This window comes from Pavona decussata, unplaced genomic scaffold (genome assembly GCF_977016875.1).
Source record: "Pavona decussata unplaced genomic scaffold, jaPavDecu1.1 SCAFFOLD_156, whole genome shotgun sequence".
NCBI lineage: Eukaryota > Metazoa > Cnidaria > Anthozoa > Scleractinia > Agariciidae > Pavona > Pavona decussata.
Window position 1 is genome coordinate 1,621,111 of NW_028145568.1, and position 18,890 is coordinate 1,640,000.

General features: G+C 38.6%; 2 pseudogenes; one reads left to right on the plus strand and one right to left on the minus strand.

The window, feature by feature from the left end:
- Window positions 1–10,569: 10,569 nt before the first annotated feature.
- On the minus strand, window positions 10,570–16,509 carry LOC146465196 (exonuclease 1-like; annotated as a pseudogene).
- A 2,090-nt stretch (window positions 16,510–18,599) lies between these two features.
- LOC146465197 (uncharacterized) overlaps window positions 18,600–18,890 on the plus strand; it is a 1,483-nt pseudogene continuing 1,192 nt past the window's right edge.

Below are 18,890 nucleotides of genomic sequence, written 5' to 3' on the forward strand. Positions count from 1 at the left end.
CTTTAACGCTTTATCAAATAACGTAAAATCTAACATATTAAGTCCTCCCTCCTTCTTATTTTTGATTATAGTCGTGCTTGTTATTCGCGAAGAGTTGGAGGAGATTTTACGACTAAAATTGGAGCCAATTGAGAGTTCTTTGAACTTCAAAGATGACGAGCATCGCAAGTTGTTGGAGACTGTCCTTGTTCTGCGGTCAGCGAACAAGATGGACGTGATTTTTTGACCGCCATCAAATTCTTGTGTCTTTAAGTTTTTTTTTTGTTGTTACTGTTGAGAGTTCTTTGAACTTCAATGATGACGAGCATCGCAAGTTGTTGGAGAATTTCCTTGTTCTGCAGTCAGCGAACAAGATGGACATGATTTTTTGGCCCAATTTGCGATACAAAGTCGAAGTTAAATTCTTTCTTGACTTTAAGGGCTGCTTCAAATAATTTCTTCCTTGTCTGAGTAAGACTTTCGCAAAGAACAGTTTTCCAGTTTTTGCGTGTGCACTTCCCCTTGTTTATTGTTAGTTTTGTGTGTGTGTGTGAATGGTAAATCTTGTCCTTAGTTCTATTGTAATATAGGGTTTTTGCAAATATTTCCGCTTGGCCCAGCCACTTAGCTCGATTAGCTTGCTATTTCTAAGTGGCTGTGCCCTCTTCTTTAGTAATTTTTCTTTCTTGTATTAATGTAACTGTATAATTTCTGGGCACGAATAAAGATTGTTGTTGTTGTTGTTGTTGTTTAAGTCTGTGATTGTTGTAGATGGCAAGATCGACACCGAAAACTGTTTGGATAGTATTCCTTTCTCTCCTTGCGACAATCATGAAGAGCCAAATTTTCCTCATATCTCTGCTTGTGAGGCATCTTTGGCATCTACGAAGGAATAATGCAGAGACACACTGAGTTAAAATGCTCACATACACTTGAGTTTTGGTGAGGGTTTGTACAGGAGATGCAAAATAGCTTAATTATGTGAGATATGAGTACCGCGGTTAGACAAATAAATTAACCGAAGAGCGCATCCTGTTTTGCCACCGATTTTATCAGAGCTCTCTTGCTGCGTCCTATGGCTGCTGAGGAGAGAAGGAACAGAGTATTGCTGAATTGCTGAATTAAGAGACTATAAGGGTAAGGAATGCTGCGGAGAAACTTGACTCAGAGATTCGTTGGCTAGCAGCCGCTGAAGACCTTTGATCACATTCATGTTAAAACTGTTCCTTTAGGAGACCCCAGGGTAAGACGGCAACAACATCCTTCCTAAAGGATAGTGCCTCAAGGGTTACATAAGCTTAAATAGCTGTCAGTCTGTTGCATTATTCATATTTATGCTTTTCCTCCCAAAAGAGGAGGGCGGAAACCAGGAAACAGATGCAGGAAGTTAGTGAGAAGTTCATACTCCCTTGCCCACTACATGGTGTTGTGAAAATTAATAAATTATTCATTTTTTAGGGAATAGCCCTTTTTACGGTTTGCATTACAATGAAATCTAGCCTGTATGTGATGCAGTTTCGGGTTATTTGGCAGTTTTAGCCCGAAATTGCAACGCATCAAAGTTGAATTACATTGCAATGTAAATGAGAAAAACTAACCGTGAAAAGGGCTATTGAGCAGCCAAGAGGCAGGTGTTTACTTTTCAGAATGCTTTAATACAAATGCCCTTAAGAGCGGCTGCCTGTAAGAATCGAGAACTGGATTTCAGCGACCACTTGGTCCAATTTTTGATATTTCGTCTAAAGATACCCTTGAATTAACTATTTTTGAAAATCATATTTTAAAGTTCCAAGGTATTTTATGTTTTGAGAAAATTGCAAGAGTTTGAAATGCGGCCTAGGTGCGGTCACGGGCCGATAAAAACCACGAAAATTTAGGTCAAAGGACGAAGCCCCATTCACAGTGTAAAATAACCTAATGAACTTGAAACTTTACAAAAACCTAGACCAACCATCTCACAAGAGAATTAATACAATAAACATTCCAAACTTGCTGGCTGCTTTCTAAAGCATGCAGATTTGTGTACACTACTCAAAATGGCCTTGAAACTAATGCCTATTTTCATCGAAATAAAAGTGTGTCTGGTATGTAATTTTCTCGAAATTAAATCTCACATCTCAAAAGTCGAAGAAAAGAACTTTATTTGTGCCAAGTTTCAAGCTCTGATTCAAACTCTTTCCCACTCAAGGAAGATCGAATATGGGTGCAATGCTTGCGACTTGCAAATCACGTCACGAACTATGAGATTAAAACCGATTCACAAACACTTGACATCTGGACCCCGTGAATGTTTCGAAACATCACATATTGGGCTCTAAAACTAATCAGACGGACTGAAGACAGCCATTCAATGTTTTTCAATCTTTCCCACTCTGCTCTACCGGTCAATTTGCCTACGAAACATGTTCAACAAATTTGCATACATTTCGATGTTGCAGGAAAAAGTAGTGCAAATCATACTTTACAGCTCCTTTATCTTCTAAAATGATGTAGTCGATCAGTAAAATGGAGAAAAGCGTGTGACTTTGTTCCTGTCGTTGTTTTGAGTGTTCGTGTTTAGCAGCGACGGCTCAAATCAATAAGCCAGTGTAACACTGATCCACTGTAACTCGATATTCCCTTCGGTGATGTGGGTAACGCGCACGTGATCCTGGCCAGGCATTTCGGTATGGAATCCTGGGCGTACCTTTGTTGATAAAAGAATGATATCAAAGAATAAGTAATTTCATTCTGTCAAAACATCTAGGTATACCCGACAAGAAACAGGAGGTGGCATCAATGGATATCATTTGGGTTAGCAAAGGGTAACTGAACCACCTTTGATTGGAAATGCATATTTTAGGGATTACCTTTTGCAAGTGTTTGGAGATATTCAAATGTCTTCAAATTGGCAGGAAGCACTTCACCTTTACATGTATCTGTTGCGTGTGGCCCAATAACCTCTGCAATTTGCTAAGATTTTTCCCATACATAATTATTATTATTTGATGAACAGAACTAGTGGAACAAAACCATAAGATAACAGATCGGAGATTTGTGCTATATCACATACTTGCAATAGCTACAAGACTGAAAATAGAAATGTGATTACAGCTGTTTGATTATATGAAATATGTATTAGAAATTGAAAGAGATCATGCTATACGTACTGCATATAACTATCTAGACACAGGCAACAATAATTTGGTCTTATAATTTGTAATAAAAGTACATGTAGTAAGAAAGAACTGTAAGAAAACAAACAGTTTTACTTTTGCGAGTCAGCATTAATATTTGACCAAAACCACAAGTGTATGAAAGAGCTTGTTCGAGAAGTTCTTTAAAATCAGGATAGCTTTCTACAGCTCGTGGAAGTGACATCCCAAAAGAACATGTCCAAGTCCAAGGGAATCGTCGTACTTTGCCATCTTGGTTGTAAAACTTGATGTCTGTCTTATGGTCAAAGCCCAAAGGTGGAACTTCACTGCATCCCGACACAAATTCAAGTAACTTAGGAAAGGGAATTGTGCCCTCATCTATGAGCCCCTCCCACCACAAGCAAGTCTGTTCTTCTTGTTCTCGGTCTTTGTAACCTTGTGGAGAAAAGCAGACATTGAATAGCTCCCGGAATTTGCTTGCAGTGAGTTGCTCCTCACTATGGGAAAATAAATCATGAAACAATGGGGCAGTCATTTTGATGCAGTGAAAGAAATGAGGATAAACTAATTTGAAGCTTTCCACAAACTGATCCAGAGATGCCTTGCATTTGCTGATCATTAGATGTTCACACAAGACCCTGAGAAGCACTTGCTTCTCCTGGACAGTCCATCGACACTTGTTTATTCCAAGTTTAAGCAGGAAATCAGTTTCCTCTGAGAGTCCAGTGGTAAATGACTCATCAGATAAGGACTGAATCTAACAAAGAGAACAATAAATGTACATCGTAAAGGCAGTGCACATGTTCTAAGCCTTCTGTAGACCCATGCAACAGTGCATTAGTACATTCTATCTCAGTAGTTTTTTTTTTTGAGATTACATATAAAAAAAGGTTCCATCATTGATAAGGGTATCTGAATGAGGGCTATAATAGTTTCCTAAGTAATAACAGTGCTATGTTACGCTTCGCTACAGCTTACTATGCTATGGCCTGACCTCGTGGTATTATGAAGCAATGAAACCAGAAAGTGTACAACAGGGATCAAGAAATGATATTCTCCACAAAGCATCAAAGTAAGCTCAGAGAAATAAAGTGTTTTCCTCTGAAATGTTGAAAGAAAACTAACAAAAGGAAACTAAAAGAACTAAGTAAAATAAATCAAAAGATGTGTTATTCTCTACACCGCCTCTACAAAACAAGGAGCAATCAATCAATAAAAATGATTTTTTCTTTGCAAGGCCGGTGAACAAAAATTGTAAGATAAGAGAAATGGCTTTATCACCAGCTGAGCTTGCGAAAGAGGCAGGAAATGAGGTTCTCACACACTGAAGGGGGGCTGGGCCCAAGTTAGGATGTAAAAAATCGCCGCCAGTAGCTAGTTTAGGATAGACTTCCTCAAGTTTACGCTTCAACTCAGTTGCATTAGCCTTGGAAGGAAAGCCAATTTTTTTCTCAAACCAGCTGCTTGTAGCTTCCATTTCATTTCTTTTGATGGAACTGCTTCTTGTTGAGAATATGAAAGACAGAAATTCCAGGTTTCACGAGGCCTAAAGAACATGGGTGCGTACTTCCCTCTCTTCCTTGGAGGAGCAGAAAAATGATTTCTGCTGTGTGGCGCTGGACGTTCAGTTATTGAGGTGTCGTTAAATTTCGAGTGAAGTGATCGAACTCAGACTGCGCTTCCGATCTTTGATGTGTAAAGGTCTCTGTAGAAATCTTCTATTGCCGACAAAATCTCTTTGTCATTGTATATAAATTTTCCGTTTTCCAATTCAAGCTCGGAGATTGTTTTCTTGTTATAATTTGTTTTCTTCAGATTGAAGAAATAAGAAGTCGGATGTTCTCCTTTTTCTAAGCACCGGCATTTCGACCGAAACAAAAGTTCAATGATTTCTATTCTCTACTGATGTTGCTTATCGCTTTCTCTTGTTTCATCGCAGCATTTCCATGTGTTGATTTCTTTGCTTTCCTACAGAGAACTACATTGCTGCCAAGTTCCTCAGTGTTTCTATTCCATGCCTTTCTTGTAACATTTGTCAGCTCTTCAAAGAGACTCTCAAACATTTCTGCATTTGTTGATCTGTGAGAGACCAGGCGAAGCAGGAAAGCAGAATGCGATATGCATTCATGGAAGTAAAGGCCAAACAACTTTCTGCAAGTAAGTGCTCGGGTTGGAGTTAACACTTGACATAAATGAATTGCATGTCTCCAGCATTAACTATGCAATCTTAAGACCAGGCTTGGTTACCTTATTTTCTCTTGACAATATAATATCTCCACCATTTCACACAAAGTCATCAAAAGAATCCTGACATCTCTAGTTGCTGTTTGATGTAGGGCTATTGTCAAGAAGATCAGAGTCTCTGTAGTAAACCCATCGTATCTTCTCTTCGTTGACTTGAACTTCTAGAATTTGTTTCATATTAATGAGGGTGTCAATGTCTGAGATGTGATGTGGGAGTTGCTCCAGGACATTTTTTTTAAAATTTGGTTCATTGAGCAGTGAAATGCCTCAAAATTGTTACTCTTAGTTTTCTAGGTTCAGGCTCTCCACGGTCAATTCTCCTTCTCCAAAAAGCAATGCAGGAGTCCTTGTTGATCCTCCAAGGATGTCATACAGGTCTTTTGTGAGGTTGGCTTTAGTCTTGTTGATGTCAGCAAATCCTCTGGCTGCCAGCTCTGCTTTAAGGGCATCAACCTTGAAATCTTAAAAGGGATGCAGTTGACCTTTTTTTTCCTTCTACGCCTGCCAACAACAACTTCTGCCACTCTTGAAGTGTACAGTACTTCCTATTATGCATGTACTCTAGGTCATAACTTGGGTTCAAATCACTGTCACATCTGAACAACCTTTGTGACGTCCATGCTGATTGCCAGATTCAAACTGGATAAAAGGGTTGTAACCATTCATGAACCTCATTTCATCTGATAGGTCAATTCCTTCTGCAGTTTTTATGGGCTGCTTCAAGTTCCGCAGATCACCTTGTCTTGTTGGGACAAACTTCATTTGGTCCGCCATGCTTGAGTCACTTTGACCAAGAATGTACAAGTTGCTTTTCTGTGGATGCTTGCACATCCACCTCACTACCGAGCTTTGCCTTGGCTTCTTCATCAGAAAGATGCATGGCAGGGCTGTACACTTCTGTGAGGCTGAAGAGCATATGGCCATAATTGGTCAAAGTTGGGTAGTCATGCCACAGCAGCCAGTGCCTTTTTAGTTGACACGTCTTTAACCTAGCCCTGATTTCCTCAATTTCTCCTTATGTATCTTCATGGATTTTTTTAGCTCTAACTTGAGTTATCATACAAGAAATCACTGTTTATCTTAAGCAGATCCTTTTGGTAGTAATTGCTTTTTTCTGAATATCCTCAAAGGGTATTTTACGTGCTTGCAAATTGCATTTTGGTTTGCTCAACGTTTTCTTCTTCGTTGATTGACAATTTGGAAATGAGTGTTTCCAACACAAGGACTCTAATGTTTTAAATGGGTTGAATAATAAACATGTATTGCAGCTCGACAATGAATGCCCCTTTTTTTCCTTCTGGTAATCTCTTCGCCGCCTTCATTCCAGTTATTGCTTGAAAACTGTTTAAGAAAAGCTTCCTTATGGACTTGTTTCCGAAAAATTGCCGATTTTCTTATCAATTGTTTTGCAAACCCGATGAAGTCATGCTGGCACATGTGAAACTAAGGATATTCTTTGGAGTGTTCTCTGTAAATTGGAACCATTCTTGGAATACTCGAGCACCAAACCTTACAGAAGCCTCACCATGAATCTTCTTAATGCTGGACAGGTTTTTTGTTTCTATGATAAATACTCTTGCCTGTTTCAAAAGGCTTCTAGGTACAGGTTTTCCTGTTTCTAAAAAATATTTTTATAGGATAGATTACTTTGTTTTCCTGTGGAAAATTGAGGTTAACAAGGGTCTTCTAAATCGTAATATGTCATTTGACATTGTTAGTGTATAAATCACGTGTTTATTGGGACCCGCACAAAAACAAGACAAAGAAAGGGACATCAAGTATTTCACAAACCCTTTTTATTTTGGTACTTGCTTCTTTGATTAACTGAAACGGAACCTTACTTAAACGTCTTGTTCTTATGAAAATAAAATGAAAAAAATGGAATAGCATTGCTCCCATCAGCATTTTGAGTGGTCGTTGTTCCAGAAAATTGTCCTTTTAACCCATTGCAGCCCACGTGTTTTTGACATTTTCACAAATTAGCATATTGTTAATAATTAACCCAATGTGCAGTAAAAATTGACAACTTACTGGGTCAAAGAACCAGCACTCCTTTGGTCTAGAATAGCTAGAACTTCTAATTGTCGAATAAAATACCCTACCTGTGAATTAAAGATTACCCAAAAAACAAAGCTGAAGGTAAAAATTTCGAAAATTTGATGAAATTTGATCCTCGCGTCACATGGCAGTAATTTGATCCGCTCTCGAGGAGACGTGTTTGTTTACGCAAGATTAGGCAGTTATCATGTTTCATCAATGAAAATAGAAAGAAAAACAGGCAATAAAGCTTTCCTAATTAAAACATTTATTCAAATAAGTCTTTGTATAGGTCTTAGAAGAAAACGCGTATAAATTTTGCTGCGAGGCGACCGACTCGCAAGCGATTTGAAGCAATTGCGAGTCAATTTTGAAGCAAATTTATCGACCTGTGCGGAGCACGTTTTTCAAAACTTTTGCGAAAATTGTTCGGAATACGAAGAATCGATCAATTAGAATAGTATTTCAGTACAAATCCACAATCAAACCTGTAATTCTTTGTGAGTTGTATTGCGAGAAACGCTCTAACATCACCAGAAAGTCCATGGCGAAAATAATGATTTGAGATGTCCGCCAGCTCGTCGCCTCGGTAAAACTACAAATTTTCCTCGAAGCATAATTTCTTCGCCGTTAATGCTTGGATTTCCGCTGTTGAAACTGTTGAGTATTCCTTAGAAGTTCCTCTTTCGATTTACCGTTTCGAAAAGGTGTGTTTTCCTTCGGAAAATGCGAAATTGGCGTCTTGAATATTTAAGCGTAAAGCGTGTGGCCCGCCATTATCGATGAAATCTGATATTTTCGGAAGACAAAAACCTTTTTGTGTCTAGACCCCCCTAAGACCTAAAAATATATGCGCAAACGATAGATTCTGATTGGTCAGTCTTTTCTAAAGACAATTAGAACGATAGAGGACAAATTTATCCCTTCTAGGGGAGGTAGGAACCTAGCGCGGACATGCGAATTTTATCGGCCGGTTTTGGGCGCCTCGGCCGTTAATGGGTTAAGCATTGATCAGCAAAATCCTTTACAAAATTATATCCGTATAAACTTTGGAAAATAGTGTTTTTTTTTCCGCTGTCTTAAAATGTGTGTTTTCAGAGCAATTTCAAAGTAACCATAGCCCCAAGAGCTTATCTTCTGCTCCACAGTACAGAGGGGTGGGAGGTCTTGTCTCTGCCCCAGTCTTAATCTATCAACAGGCTTGACAAAATGGCGCTGAAAATCGTTAACCACCAAAAGCCAGCATATTTTACGAATGGGAAAAGATAATCCATATAATTCCAGGATATGAACAAATATTTCATTACAGTTGAGGTATTTCTTCTTAAAATTGCCTTGTATATTTGTACAACTGGTTCATATCTTGTAAAATTGGGGGGTGAAAGATCTCGCAAACAGCATTTTTGATAATCCTCTAAATTGAACCTCATAACTAACCAAGAAAACAAAAACCCAGATATCTTTTCAAGGCTAATCCATAGACACTGATTCTTGCTCGTTTAGATTTATGACGTTTTAAGGTAATACAGGTACGGTAAGTTTTCCCATTTTAACACAAATGAAACATACAATTTTGATACTTTGGTTGCTATGGTAACGATATTAACTGGAAATCTGGGGAATATTAAGCCTACTACGGAAAAGAATTTCAGGATGATTGCTTTTAACCTAAGCCAAAAATTCAAAATTTTTAAAGTAGCCTCGTTTCCCTGCCCTAGCTATGCCTTAAGCAGCCTGAGCTGTACTTACTTGCATGACTTTGCTATTTGCTGTTCAGCTTGAAGACGAACAAGACTAAGGGTAGTGTTGTCACCCGGCCTCCTGTTGGTTTACTTGATGATACCCTGCAAGCTGTTAAATTGCCTCTCTTCTTGTTCTAGGCTGACCTTCCTGAAATGATCCTGCTCTTTTTGGCAGCATGTGCAGTAATTGAGTGGCAGTACCTTCCATAAAACTTCCTGCTTGTCAGGATTTCAGGTTGGCCAGTATCTCCTTTGAAAGCATTCCATGCACGAATGTTGTGTTCTGGAGACGATGTACAAGTCTTGGTAGCAAAAAAAAATCATGCAAGTGATACACGTTGTATAATTTTGTTTGTGTTATGCTTACAGTCTGAGACAATTTGTCATCTTCGACTGTCACTTAACAATGAAACACATTAACCGGGCTATTATGTAGGAATTTAAAATTTTTAATTATGATTAGTTTACTTCACATTTTTTGTTATCTGGTAAGGTTATACATGTTAACCACGTGATTGATAGCCATGTACTGTAAGTTACTGCAAAAAATGTTGTTGGTTGTTGAATGTATTGTTATACAAAGAGAACTCAGTGAGAAGGGTTTTTTTTATAATAATCTTTATTGGTGCAGAAATTCAACATAGTACAACATCACAAAAAAAAAGAGATGAAAATACAAGACGAGAAATAAGGTCAAGAGGTCCCGACCAGATGGCAACCCCTTGTCGATTAGAGGTCCAAAATCTATACTTTTCCGGAACCATTGTGTGTACCACAAGCGACACCTTACTCAACATTTCTATCACCTCAGGCCTCAGAAGTTGCACTATTGGTTCCGCTGCCATCCTATCTTTATTTCGTACGCATTCCAAGGTGAGCATTTTTCTTAGCAGTTTGCGGACATCAGAGTCTGTTGAGTCTCTCAACGTGCAGATTAATTCTCTGCTTTGCCATTGATTTTTGCCAGGCGGTAAAATTTCAGGTTAAATGACTCCAAGCTGAACTTTTGAGCTTGCTCGTTGAGCCCAAGAAACTCGATGATATTTCCTGTTTATGACGAAAGTAATTAGTTGTCTTCCGTGACTTTAACCCTGGTCTTATATCTTTCTGCTGGCCTCTCTTCTCCAGCGCGATAGAAACTTACTATCGCTTTCAATGGAGCCATCGCAACCAGTTATCATTAAAGAAGGTAGAAAGTTGTAAAATACTAGACCTGTCAAAACGTCTATCAACTCCGCAACGGCATATGCGACAAATTATGCAGACACTTCTAACACTTCCAATTTTGATCGGCTTTTCTCGCAACCTGAACACATAAATGCATAACACATCGGACAACAGAAGATCTCGATAACTTCACTTTTGTGGTTAGATATTTTATGGTTAATATTTTATAATGGCTAATGGTTAAAATTCTTTCATTTTTACACCTAACGGTTATCCCCACTGAGGCCCTCTAAGTAGGTTTCGTCGGCTCCTTTTTGTGCCAGTGCTTCCAGTATATCCCCTGTGGCTGACAAATGGAATGCACGATGAATGCCAATACCCTTGATAGTTTTCTATTAATTACACCCAACAGCAATGTAAATTTCTTGAACCTGCCTCTTGTTGACCTTTAGCCCTTCTAGGATTTCAAAGAGGTCAAAGAAATCCCCATCACCCCTTAGTGTGACCTTGACTGTAACCAAAGGAGGAAATTTCAGGTATCCCACAATGCCTCGCTTCCAACTATATTATCAACTCGATGTTGATACGTGATCTCGCATTTGCGATGGGGCTTTTCGGAGTGAACGCTGAACTGCTCTCTCCGTTGCCATTGCTTTACGTGAATTGCTTAGATTTAGACAGTCAGAGTTATGTCAATTTGTCAAACTTAGCCTGCTGTCGGTTTCTTACGGTCATGGGACACGTTAGTTTTCCAAAAGACTTACGAGAGCAGCTTCTTTGCTTGCTTGTGCGATCAGAAAAATTGAACGGCCGCTTGCCACTCGACTCTTCTTCCACCTGTTCCATGCATTTACCGTTTGCTTGAATATCGACTTAAAAGGAAGCATTTATGTCACCACTTGATGTCCTTACACGAATAGAACCAAACAGAATCGTGCTTAAAGTACTGTTCATTTCGACCGGGAAAACGAGTGATCGTTCAAAAGCAGTTTAATACTATAAAAGCATTATGCAGTTGTTTACATGTTTGGCGCCAATTTAGGCAAACTTCAATGAACACAAATTCCTTCAAAACATGGGGACTTAAGGGGACCTTGAATAAAATTCAAAGGAGATACTATTCGAGCAACAACAGGCAAGATTTCACTCTAATGTACCCAGGATTGAACTTGCTAGGGTCAAATTTGGGTCAAGCATTTGAGAGCCGCGAACGAACAAAGCGAGTCGATGATGCATACCACTCCAAACAATTGTATGTTTTTCTTTATTCTTAGGCAAATTAGCTGGGAAATTGTAATGCAAGCTTGAACTTAATTGCCAAAGCAATACTCAAAACGATTTAACTTACATTCTCAGATCCTAAATAAGGAAAAATAGCCACTTGAAATTCAGTCAATTTCGGACTGCGCGCTCGCCCTCGCATCGATACTTGACACCTTCTAGTCGATAATTTTTCGCGGAGACTCATGGGATACCTGATTTCTCCTCCTTTACTGTAACCTTAATCAAAATCAAACAAAACATTCATGTTAGGACTTGGATACTCCCTTCAGCTAATAAGAGGTAAAAGGTAGTTAAGTTCACTCCTAGTGCTTTGTGCAAATATGGGTAGTTGTGATGCAAATAATAAATTATTAAAAATAATGGTGTAGAATTAATTGTTAAGGAAGAGTGGCAACTGTTTTTTGTTAAATATCTGAACAAATTTGAATGGGACTGAAAAATCAAACTTGCACATTTTTAGTTTGTCAGTCTCAGACTATAAAGTGTAAGTGTAATTATTTCCTTATATGAACAAAGATTGCACCTCAAACCTTCTTACAACCAAAAGCCAAGAGATCTCAATCTTGTGTTAGGGCAAAATCTGCATATCCTCTATACATCAGATAAGCTATCTGAGCATCCAATTCATAGGGGGAAATGATGTATTTTACTTTTTCTGCCAAACAAATCTGCATCAGAATAAAAAAACTGTAATTGTGCTACATTTGATTTTGAGTATTAACCACGTCTTATTTTGCCTTGTCCACTACTATGAAAAGTGAATTTTAGCAATACTAATCAGGTCTAATCAGTGTTATTTTTTCAGTGATGTTGCATGAGCAAAAGCGTAACCAGATTACACGTACAAGAATGCGCAAGCTTATATTTATGCACTCGGTGATATTGTCGAATGTAATTTCCGCGGCTTGACCTCGAAGCTTGTTTGCTTCTTTGGGAGAAATGTCATCTTCTGTAGCTTTACTGAGTTTTTTTTTCCTCTGAGTGATTGTAGAAAAGAAAAAGTTTACATGAAATTTGCATGCCAATGGTCGTGATGGGAGAAAATTTTCCCACCTTTGTCTCCTATTACTTTGCCTGGTTTGGCTGCCAAAGACAAACCGTCAAACACGAGTAACACCAGCCTTTTTCACTGTACGTAAACATTTCAGGAAAATTTCACCAAACCTTGAGTAGGAAATTACAAAACAAGAAACTTTAGCTAAAGCATGAGAAAATCGAAAGTAAGATTCAGATCGATCGACAATTTCAAAATACTTTTCACCTATCTCGCCTTCCACTCTGTGCGAAAGACAGTCAAACCCTTGTGCAGCCAGCAGGAAGCATCAATAGCTGCTGTTTGACCAGAAAGATCACGGAGATTCCTCTTTTTGCAATACAGTAGAATCTCGATTTAACGAATACGCTAGGGACTGGCCAAATTTGTTCGTTAAATCGAGGGTTCGTTATATCGAAAACCTCGATATAACGGACTTGAGGGGAAACCACCAAAATGTTCGTTATATCGAGGTCATAGTTAATGTCATAGGTCATAGTGATAGTTTTTGTTCCTGAAAAGCCCCATTGGGGAGGTAACAACAAAGTATGTATGTATTTGTAACACAGGTGACTTCTGTCACGCCAGTCAATGCAATTTTCCTCACACAGAAGTGCGACAAGTTCCGCGTTTTGAGATGCAATTCATTAAGCGTGGTGGCTTTCAGTAGCAATTATTTTCACTTTGAAGCAGACACGCACCTTTTGTTTACAAAAAACGACACTTTCAGAGAAGTTTTAATAAAAACTAAACTAGTGAGCAGCACTCTGCGAACTTTAGTTGTATAACTTCTTTATTTCTCCTACGCGTTTCGTGTGACTAACGCACACTTCGTCAGGGAGTTTAACAATACAACATGATGCGCCTGTATATATACCTAACTCATGCTTAGAGTTTACATTTCGTAAAAACACACCTACAGAATTACATATAGGAAAGACAAACACCGCGGTAATGCATCTAGGAAACAGGCGGTAGATTTCGGCAAGGTGTGACATACTATGTGCGTGATATAATTTTGGGGCCCACAGTTTTAGTCAGGTGCGAAAAAGCGAGAATTTCATAGTTTTAGCTAAAACTGTGGGCCCCAAAATTATTAAATTAACCAGCAGCAGTTTATGTTTAATGAAAGAATTCTTTCAATGTAGATTGCCTCTTTCTTTTGGCTTGCAAAATGTGTTTTCCATTGCCGAGAGGGAAGGCAGAAATTCTCGCTTTTTCGCACCTGACTTGTTAAAGGATTTGTTGACTGTTGATCTGTTCAGCGTTTATCTTCTGTCGCGTGTTGACATTGTAATTCGTTATATCGAGGTAGATTTTACGTTTGGGTTTCCGGATTATGTTCGTTATATCGAGGTTCTATTCCATACATTTTACTGTAACTTTGGCCGGGACATCGAATATCATTCGTTATATCGAGGACTTGGTTAAATAGACACTCGGTATTGTGAGATGTTCACTCTACCACATCAAGAAGCAAATGACAATATTTTGGCTGAACGACCACAATGCAAAGCGATCATAGTGTGTACACCACCTGGGCTATTGTCAACACAATCAGAGTCTTTCTGTAGTAAACCCCTCGCATCTTTTCTTTGTTGAGTTGAAGTGCTTGAATTTATATCAGTGAGGGTATCAATGTCTGAGATGTGATGTCAGAGTTGCTCCGGGACATTTTTAACTTGGTTCATTGAGCAGTGAAGGGCCTTAAAATTGTTGCTCATAGTTTTCTAGGTTCAGGCTCTCCACGGTCAATTCTCCTTCTCCGAAAAGCAATGCAGGAGTCCTTGTTGATGCTCCAAGGATGTCATTCTGATCTTCTGCCAGTTCAGATTTAGTCTTGTTGATGTCAGCAAATCCTGACTGCTAGCTCTGCTGTAAGGGCATCAACCTTGAGATCTTAAAAGGGATGCAGTTGACTTTTTTCCCTTCTATGCCTGCTAACAACAACTTCTGCCGCTCTCGAAGTGTACAGTACTTACTATTATTTATGTACTCTAGGTCATAACTTGGTTTCAAATCACTGTCAGATCCTGAACAACCTTTGTGACCTCCATGCTGATTACCAGATTCGAACTGGATAGAAGGGTTGTCACCATTCATGAACCTCATTTCATCTGATATTTCAATTCCTTCTTCTGTTTTCATGGGCTGCTTCAGGTTCCGCATATCATCGTGTCTTGTCGGCACAAACTTCACTTGGTCCGCTATGCTTGAGCCACTTTGACCGAGAATGTGAAAGTGGCTTTTCTATGGATGCCTGCACATCCACCTGGCTACCGAGCTTAGCCTTGCCTTCTTGATCAGAAAGATGTATGGCAGGGTCATACACTTTTTTGAGGCCGAAGAGTATATGACCATTATTGTACAAAGTTGAGTAATCATGCCACAGCAGCCAGTGCCTTTTAAGTTGACACATCTTTAGCCTTGCCCTGATTTCCTCAATTTCTCCTTATGTATCTTCATGGATTTTTTTAGCTCTAACTTAATTTCATTTCCACTTGAGTTATCATACAAGAAATCAGTGTTTATCTTAAGCAGATCCGTTTGGTAGTAATTGCTTTTTTCTGAATATCCTCAAGGGGTATTTTACGTGCTTGCAAATTGCATTTTTTTTGTTCAACGTTTTCTTCTGCGTTGATTGATAATTTGGAAATTAGTGTTTCCACCACAAGGACTCCAATGTTGTATGTACAATTTTCGATGCACTGCTTGATACTTCTTTTTGGTTTTTCATTGGAGCAAGCCACTGGAACTGAAATGTCTCCACCATTTTGCTTTCATATCGCCCGTCAAACCCTGAATCCTGTAAATAAAAGAAAAAACATTGTTAACCAATGAGGATTACTAAACCTTTTCATTTTTGATAAATTTCATGTATTGACTGTCATACTTATTTCAAGGTTATTTATAATTTATTCTTAAAGTGAGACAGTGTGATGACCTGTTTAGTTCCTTTTCGTGGAAATGCAAGTCTGAAGGTGACCCATGACCCAATTTACCTGTATATTAAATTGTTATTGAGTGATTAGTGGTGTGTTACGTTTCATTCAAATCTGACATTACATGTCAGAACTTAGATTACTTGGATTTTCATGCCTTCATCAGACCAACAATTAAAAACTGAAAACTATTTTAACTTTTTTTTGTGAAACTCAGTGCATGTATGTTGCAGAAACGGGAAAGATTCTTTACAAACCATTCTCTCCATGACGACAGGATGGAACTGCTCCGCCCTACAACAACACGAATGCCAACGTGAAAGGTAAATAATAGATACTTAATTTGTAGTAGCACCTCAACGATTACTTACATCAGGTCCTGTTGCAAAATTTAGCCAGTTGGAATTTCAGCTTGGGAATATTGACTTTTTTTTTTTTATTAAAAAAAAAAACTTTAAAGATATTAATACGATAAATTAATCTATAAGATTGTCAAGTGTCATTTGTTGTTATTCATTTCTATATTGCTTGTGTGGGAAAGTTAACATTGATTGACAAATAACATATAGTTTCCTTCGCTTTCTCAATTTAACACCAGCGACCTCGAAGAACTTAATCACTGAATCAGTAGTGACTAATTTTCCTTCTGACTATTAACAGTCATCTATTACAGGCTTACTGGTACTGTCGTTACCACCGAAAAATGAAATTATACGGAACCGTGGCCGTGGTGTAACAAATCTTACCTGAGTAAAACGAAATCCTTCTCCAATTAGGATTGGGAGAACGTTCTGTGGAGAAAAGGCAATTGAAGGGCTGGATGCACACTTGCCATTTTCCTCTATTCCAGTGCATGAAGTTTGGTCACTACTGAGCAGATCTTTAGCGACTCTTTCAAGGTGGGAAGATTCCAAAGTATCCAGCATGCCCAACTTTAAAACCATGTCCTCATAAATAAAGCATTACAGAGTCTACTTTCCATTGATATAGACAATCCAATGGACAGGCTGAAATGGCCCTGTTTGTTCGGCATAGGAATAATTGTGCAAGGGGTACTAAACAAGCACCGCCTCAGGGACATGAGCGAGAGGTTCGTTTTCAACTATAGGTGAGTGTTTTTTTGTGACATGCAGTATCTCACCACTAAAAGCAGCACCTTAAAGTTCCCTATGCCACTTTTCCAGAATATCATTATCCGTATAAGTTGAACTTGATTTCCCCTCAAGTATCCTTCGTAACAGACCTTTCACACTAGCTGCAGTGACCGGGATATAGTATCTGGGGATTTCCATGTCGCTGACTTTACTCGAGTTCACATTGCTAGCGTCATCATTTTCACTGCAAACTTAAAACTCCAAAGACCTTGCCGTTCTACTTTCCGAGTCAGTGGAACAACGCTCGATTCTGGAAATCTTAAGTAAGGTTGACATTGCTAATTCGAGAGTAAGAACAACTAACGAACAGGAAACACATAAGACACAAGGGTGAGAGAGACGAGAAAAAAAAAAGGTTCTAGCACTGAGCACAAACTACATTGCCAACGTTGTTGTCAATTTAAGAAACTATTTCCTTTCTGCTACTGAACGAGTAGTAGTGGAATGCGTGGTTGGGCCAGTAAAGGAAGTGTTCCAGTTCCAAAGGTTGGGGATCAGCTGATTCATTCCAGGTCATATAAGAGCATGACTAGGAGGAACAAGTACACCGTTAAATTCAAGCCTGGCTATGGAGAGATCATGTTTTATGTTAAGGTTGACCTGCAGTACCCGATTTCTTTATTTTGAAGTGAGAGCTACAAATGAAAAACACCAAACTATTATACACTGAACAATGTTCATGAATGTATTGATCTTGTTATTGCTGATGTTTCCTACACTGATGCTACTGTTCCCCACTTCGTTCCAGTGACCAGGAGTGATGATTGCATTACTACCATCCCAGTGGAGAACATTCTTCAACTAAGCTTCCACGTTGACTGTGGACATGATATTCCTTCTTTTCTGGGTTTTTCTATAATCAGTATGAAAAGGACCGATATGTTATCACTGCCAACCATGTTAATACACACCATAACTTCGTAAAGACAAACTGCAGTCTTTGATTCTTCAAACCTAAAACCAGCGATCTCTCCTCAGTATTTGTTTGCATGTATTAAGCTTCAGCTGCTTGAAGTTACATTTTTGAAATGTTTAATCGGGTTTTAGTTCTCTTTTTCTCCATAAATATTATTTTTTTATTCTAATTTTTTTTTAAATAATTACAATTTCCAGGAAAAAATGCCACCACTTCGTTAAATCGAGGTTCCACTGTATACCGTTAAAGCGAATTTTTAAACTTATGTTTCTTTGTATCTGAGTGTCTGGCATACAGCCGGTTTGATTAAGTCTCCTTGTCTCACTTAATAGGTAAAACAACTTGAAAATGTAAAATGTTGAAACATGAAACTGAAGAACAGGAAATTAATAGCTAACCTTTTTCAGCTATAACTGAGTCTTTTTACCTGGCTCCTTTGATATAAATGGTTTTAAAGTTTGTTGATCTAATCGGGCTTGTGACATTACTTGAACATGACATTTTATTCAAACGGCAATGTCACACTGTAGTACCCAGACTATCTCGAAGCTAAGGTTAATTGATAGTGGCGCACTTTCTATACTAGCATCCGGAGTTTGAGCTTAGAGCCCCATGTGCAAGGCATTCTGGGCTAGGCCAAGCAAAAAGTGAGCACCAAGAGGTTGCAAACATGACAGCACTATTGTGCTCTATAAGTACCATCACAAAAGAAGTTGAAAAGCTTTTATTTTGTAAATGTAAGTGATTCTAACTACACAATTGGGCTATTAAGAGGTCAAGAAGGCATTGGAGAGGTGAGTAATTATTATTTATTGAATGTTTTTTGCTTTATTTTTTTTCGTGAAATGGGTTGCTACAACTACGCGGCAATTTGCCTGTTATTCTGCAATCTTTCAGATCTTTGTTCCCAGATTTGTTTTTGAAAACTGCACATAAATTATTTATCTTGCACGCTTAAAAGATGATGGGATGTGGACACAGAAATTGTGCTGTTTTTGGTTGCCACAACAGCGGTAAAAGACTCAATAAATGGAGTGGAGAGATGTGCGAGGTGCACAATTCGTTTCGCTGTAAAACGCCATGCGTCTGTGAACCACTGTTCAAGCTTTTTGCTTTTCCCACCATAAAAAGAATAGCAACGCCAGGTAACGCTGGATAAAGCTTATGAAACGCCAAGATGTTAGAGGGAAACCCTGGGAACCTAAACCATCATCGAGAGTATGTAGTGCTCACTTTGTTTCTGGCAAACAAAGGG